General features: G+C 42.4%; 1 long non-coding RNA gene across 1 annotated transcript; it reads right to left on the bottom strand.

Annotated features, from left to right (window-relative positions):
- Positions 542–3222, bottom strand: LOC109716801. Its single transcript, XR_002218050.1, has 6 exons — positions 3129–3222; positions 2896–3021; positions 2742–2810; positions 2576–2643; positions 2397–2461; positions 542–579 (listed from the first exon to the last, which is right to left on the bottom strand). It is a non-coding gene; the product is annotated as an uncharacterized LOC109716801 (long non-coding RNA).

Raw genomic sequence — 6213 nt, 5'->3', positions numbered from 1 at the left:
ACCGGTCCCCGAGAGCAAAAATTCTGGAAATTGTCCAGAATTGCAGTTTCACTCTCTCTGGTCCCTTTATATTTCATATATAGGCTCCAATTCACTTTTAGCCTATAGTAACTCATTCCTTTCCGCGTTCCGCTCATTTCGACGGAACTCGGCACAACTCACGGGGAAGTGATATGTTACATCAAGTGTCTCAACCACTCTAATCAACTCACACTAGGGAGTTTAACTATCCCTATGTTTGATGGCATAGTGTCACGCCCGGGTAACAGCGGAAGCATATCCGGTCGCGTGCACAGACCCGCCGTGTACACCACCACTCAAGTATACACAAGGCGTCTACAAACCATATAGTAAAAGCATATAATTCTACTAGGTAATCAGAGCACGACTTTTAAACTTATACAATCCAAACCTTAATACATGAAATAAAATAAAGTACAATTTACAAAAAAAAACTTAATATACATCTCTGTACTAAACTATATAAACTGGTGGAGGTCGTCTAGTACACGTCCAAAAGGCTCTAGCTAGCCGCAGACCCCTCGCCAAGAACCCTAGCCTTTCCCGGGGTGGAAGGCTCTGTAAAAACAACAACAAAGAGGGCGTGAGAACTATTATACAATAGTTCCCAGTGGGTAAGCCGCCGAAAGTGGCGAAGTACACCACTAGGTCCACTGTGGCATGAGTAGATAACAATAAATAATCAAGTAAATGCAGATAATGCAATAAACAATTACATTCAACAGATATTAAAGTAAACTACTCATGCTATTTGCTCAACAATAAATATACATCAATAGATTGCAGGTATCAATTATCATGATAGATTCCATCAATCATATTACTTGACAATTTAACCAAACATATACCAGATTGTATGCAAGATAATTCACTTTACCAAAAATTACAGATGATATCATGTAATTACCTTTTTCATTAGCAAGAAATAAACATAATGTCATTCATTATGTTGCTAACCAATCATGATGTCAACTTCTAGGTTATTCATCGCTAGGCTCACTGTAGATGTCAACTTTCTAGTATGTTCATCAATAAGTTCACTTAACCAAAGACATAAAGTAATTGTACTACTATGTCCAGCTAAGGTTAAAGTACTTGACATAACCCAATTTTCAACAGACTTACACAAGGTAAGTTCAAGCCGCGCCGTGCCTAATGGCCCCGTGGTAGTCAACATCCCCACTCGAGGAATGAGCCTCCCCCACGGCATTCCATTTCGGCGCTCACTTCGTACATTTGCGAGCATCTGTCGCTAAGCTGTTCGGGAGTGCTGGCTTGGGAGGGAGCGACCCCGCAAGCGTGTGCGAACGCGCACAATGGCATGCAAGCCATAGTCCATAGTACCAATCTCACAACAGCATCATGTCCCTGACATGGTATCTCAACTCAAGCCACTCCGGAACGCGGGGCTTGGGGGGCGCGACCCCCGCAAGCATGTACGAAAGAGCATAATGGCATGCTAGCTATAGTCCAGGGTACAAATATCTCAACGACATCATGTCTCTGACATGGAATCTCAACTCGACCCAAGGTCGGCACTGTAGTACCCAATCACAAGTCACTATCAACCACTTGTTGATATGATTCTACCAATAACTAGTATAACTTGACAAGTTAAGGCTTTACATCACACTCGTGATTCTATCAGGCTTTACCTGGTCAGTGATTCACAACCTCTCACTACTTACACATAAGGAAAGTGGTTTGCTAATGTTCTGTTCAAAGACTCATGGCACATATCTTGTAGTCCAATATAAATCTCTACTTGACTATACAAGTATGTTATCATATCCAAATCCAGTTATCTACTAGATTATATTCAGTTGTATAACATTCAAGTTATGCCATCTTATGAGATTCTAGTTACTTACTTGAACATATATCATAATACAAGTCTATCATGTAAAAGCATGAGCGATAACTACTCTTCACATGATCTCTATGCCATTCCTTCTACAATTAGAAATGCATATGCAATCAAAGGTCTTTACTTGAACTTTCAGAGTATAGCAATTATACATAACATTGCATAGCTCAATCCTAAATACATCAATCTCTTTATTGTTCAACAGAACTAATTAGTCCATTCACGAACTTACCATTCTATCCTCGTGGATAACAACATGCCAAATTGCATATGCCAGCTACTAGTATCATGAATCCATAGTACTTAACAGGTAACCATGTAGAATGGACAAGTCATGAATCTTTCATTACCATTTAAAGATGCTATCATTTATGATATGATCTACATATCAGTGCATGTCTCGCTGCCTGAAACTATACATATATTCACAGGAATATGAAATAACTTTAACTCAGATGTCAAAGGAGACATAGAGGAAATTCACCCATTTCGGGAAGGTCCAACCCACCTATTATGAAGCTCAATCCAGCCATAAGAAGTCCCGAAACTCTACTCAACGGAGTCCCAACTTTGCTGAAAACGAAACACGGAAGGCGCATCAAACTACGACCGGAATGTCCAATTTCGGCACACATTGTACTTAGTACAAAGCAATAGCTTAAATTCCTATTTTGGCTCAGTTAATACCTCAAGTTAAGCTTCTAAAAGCCTTTACGCATCAGCAGGAGGTAATCCGAAAGTCCGTCGCAAGTCCGCTGCGAACAATTTCCAAAACGGCATCAAAATCGTCAAATAGTAATAACTATAGTCGGAATCTTACAATTTCAGTTTTCTGACTGCAATTCCTGCTTACCTCAGGTTAGAACACCTTCTAACCAGTCCCCAAGGTCATCAATTAAGCTTAAATTAATCCGCAAACCTACTGCGAAGAGCACAATCCAAACGTCATTAAGCTAGTCAAATAAACTTCGTATAATCGCGAAATAGCTTCATACACCAATAATTACCTTAGTCCAGCCTTGAAGTAGTTTATCCCTGGTCTAATTCACAGCTGAGGAACTCCTCTTTAGCTGCTGCAATCCCTCTCCAAATCAGCCAGGAGCAACAACACCAAAATGGCTCAAAATCCGACACTAAACCATGAATTAGAGAGAAATCAAGTTAATTATCTCTCTAAAGCTCTTTTCCAGTGATTCTCAGCATTAGACATGAATCATACTGTCAAAACACTCCATTTTACCTTTTAAAAGCTGGCCCCAAGTCCACCTAACCAGCGAGCGTCGAACGGGACGCGAAATCGGCGCAAAACGGCGATTCCTTTGTAGAGAGAGAAAAAAATCCTTGAGAGAGAGAGAGAAAGGTGTAAGGCAGCTCCTCTGAGCTCTAGCACACTCCAGCAAACATCCCTGGTCGTGCTGGACTGAAATAGATAAGAACAAGAAGTGAAAAGACCAAAAGACCCTTGCTGCCACGTTTCTGCCAGTCTGTACCGGTACAGCAAGCAGAAAAAAATGCTGATTTCGTCCGTTCAATGCACTTTCTTGCTTTTAACCCTTCAATCACTCTCTAACTTGTCCAAAAACTTGTCTAAGCCCTTTAGAAGATGTAGGGTAGTTCCACTTACCATTTCCCGCATTCGAACTTCGCAATTGACCAATTTCGAAGCATTGCAATTGATAATGCATTCACGATGCAATTCTCCAATTCCAGTTGCTTTCTTACTTCAATAACGTGTCAAAACCTTTCTAAGGTCCATCAAACGTCGTAGATCAGGTCCAAAGGCCATTCCAACCCTCGAACTTGTCAATAGGCCCAGATTCAGTATATTACACATAGTGTCTCAATTACACTAATTCTCATGCAATATGCCACAACTAAGGAAACTCATCTATTCCTTATACTCGATACCATAAGTGTTTCTATTACACTAAGTTCCAATGCCACTCGTCACGTTATAAATATTGTTTACATGCCACTCGTCCAAGTTATAAGTGTTTCCAAAACTCTAATTCAAATGCCATTGGTTTTCATCACCAAGTTCAAGTTCACCAATTCTCATCACTTTAGGATCTCATGTCACAACCCTAATCCTCATGCATTCTAAGTTTAAGTGTCGAGCCCACAATGTTACACTACTAGACATGCATGCAAGGAAGTAGAAATGCTACTATACATATATCCTATAATGCATAAGAATAATGTATGAACATGAGCAACAATTCTAACTCGGACATAGGGAGAAGCTCAGTTGCTTCGGGATGGACACCCCCCACCTTTTATCGCGTTCCGATTGCTCGTCGTCACTTGCAATCGGCCTCCCGCGGCACTCGTCGTCCGTTTGAGCCCGATCTTGCGATTGCTCACCAACCGTGTGTCGCTTCGCGGCCTCGGAATTTATAGGTCTATAACTTAATGCGACAAGCCCACGAATCCGATTTCATAATTTTAGGAAGTCGCCTCGGCCCTCCAGGCGAAAACGAAGCTCTAATAGTCCGTTTCCCCCATAACTTCGCATAGGCTCGACGAATCGCCAAACCGACTTCGCCAACGCGTTCGTGTACCTAGCAATTAGGTTTATATAGGGTCAATTGAGATCAAACCCAATTATTTACAAAAACTCCATTTTGGAGCCCTAGGTTTGCTACTATTGCAAAACCCACCATTAAACCTCTAGATTCAAGCTTTGATCATCTATTTAGCATCAAAGAGGTTCACTAAAACCAATTCTAGAGCAAAAGATTCAAGCCCTAGACATCTACCATTAAAGAGCATCAAAAGCTTACCTCTAAGCTTGCTCCAATGGCTATGGGAGAAGATGAAGAAGATGACCCTTCTCTTTGCCCCAATCTCCACCAACTCCTCTTCTTAGATCCCACCTTGAAGAGAGAGAGAGAGCTAACCTAGAGAGAGAGAGAGAGATGCTTTTGGTTGCTAATGTGAGGGAGAAGGAGAGAAATGAACTCAAACCCTCTTCTATACACTCCCACATTTGCACAAAGGCCCCTCAACAATGTAAGTTGTGCATAGCCCAAACTGGGCCATTTTCGAGTGCGGTGACCGGTCCTTGGACTTGAGGGACCGGACCCCGTAGGTCCAAAAATTCTACATTTCCAGACTTAGCCAAATTTTCAGCATTTTCAGCTTTTCTTTTCCGTTTTCGCTCGTTTTCACTCGTTTGGTCTCCGATTCTTTTCAAATCGCACCGAGACTCTCAAAATATATTTTCGAGCATATTTAAATCCTCTTTTCATCCACGCTAATGCCGAATTTAGTTCTTTGTCCAACATAGCCTTTCGGGTTCTGTTTTCGCACCTACGGGCACCGAAACGCCCGAGTGCTCCCGAATTTCACCGAACTTCACCGGAACCATTCAAATGGCTTTCTATCCAAATGTATACCGTAACTTCATAATTTTAGAAGTCCGGTACCTTACATCCNTCGGGTTCTGTTTTCGCACCTACGGGCACCGAAACGCCCGAGTGCTCCCGAATTTCACCGAACTTCACCGGAACCATTCAAATGGCTTTCTATCCAAATGTATACCGTAACTTCATAATTTTAGAAGTCCGGTACCTTACATCCTCCCCTCCTTAAAAGGAGTTTCGTCCTCGAAACTAACTCACTTCAAATCCAACTCACACCTCAACTCAACTTATTGAGTAATCGAGGGTTCCAATGCACTTTCCCACTCCGGAGTGACCTTTTACTTATCAGAACCATCCAAAGGCCCACTACGGAGGATGTGAGACCAAATTCACTCACACTTACTAAGTATAACACCGAAAGTGCATTACGGTTCCCGCAAGTCTCGGTGGCAGCGCGAGTCGATACTCGACAACTCTTCACGCTCCAACATAACTCGCTAACCAACACGCAAAGAACTCTTTGCATTCCATACCCGATCAGGGAACACACTACGACTCGATCACCGGCATTGCTTAAAAGCAATATCATTGGTGCATCACCCAATCGCGAGTGCTCTATCCACAATCGGACTTTGCTCTACCGTGAGATGGCCTACCCCGGCACATCTCAAATTTCCAATCCTTAAGAGAGCATTGTCCTCAAATCCACGTGGCTATCCATTATCCAAGTGTCTTCTAGAGACCACTTTGCTTTCTCTTTCAATTGCCACGACCAACAACAATTCACTCTCGTAGCGAATTCACACGAACCCCCGTTCATGAATCCAAGCCTAAACTCGTCGATAAGGCTACTCGCCTACCGTTTATCACGATCTCATAGGTGAACCAAAGGCCACCAACCCTACGTAGGCCTACAGCCTAAACCCGTCTCAACGCACGTAACGTCTCTCGCTCGCAAGC

The sequence above is a fragment of the Ananas comosus genome, linkage group 10 (assembly GCF_001540865.1).
Source record: "Ananas comosus cultivar F153 linkage group 10, ASM154086v1, whole genome shotgun sequence".
Classification (NCBI taxonomy): domain Eukaryota; kingdom Viridiplantae; phylum Streptophyta; class Magnoliopsida; order Poales; family Bromeliaceae; genus Ananas; species Ananas comosus.
The sequence above is the reverse complement of the archived record's forward strand: the minus strand, read 5'-3'. Positions and strand labels throughout refer to the sequence as shown.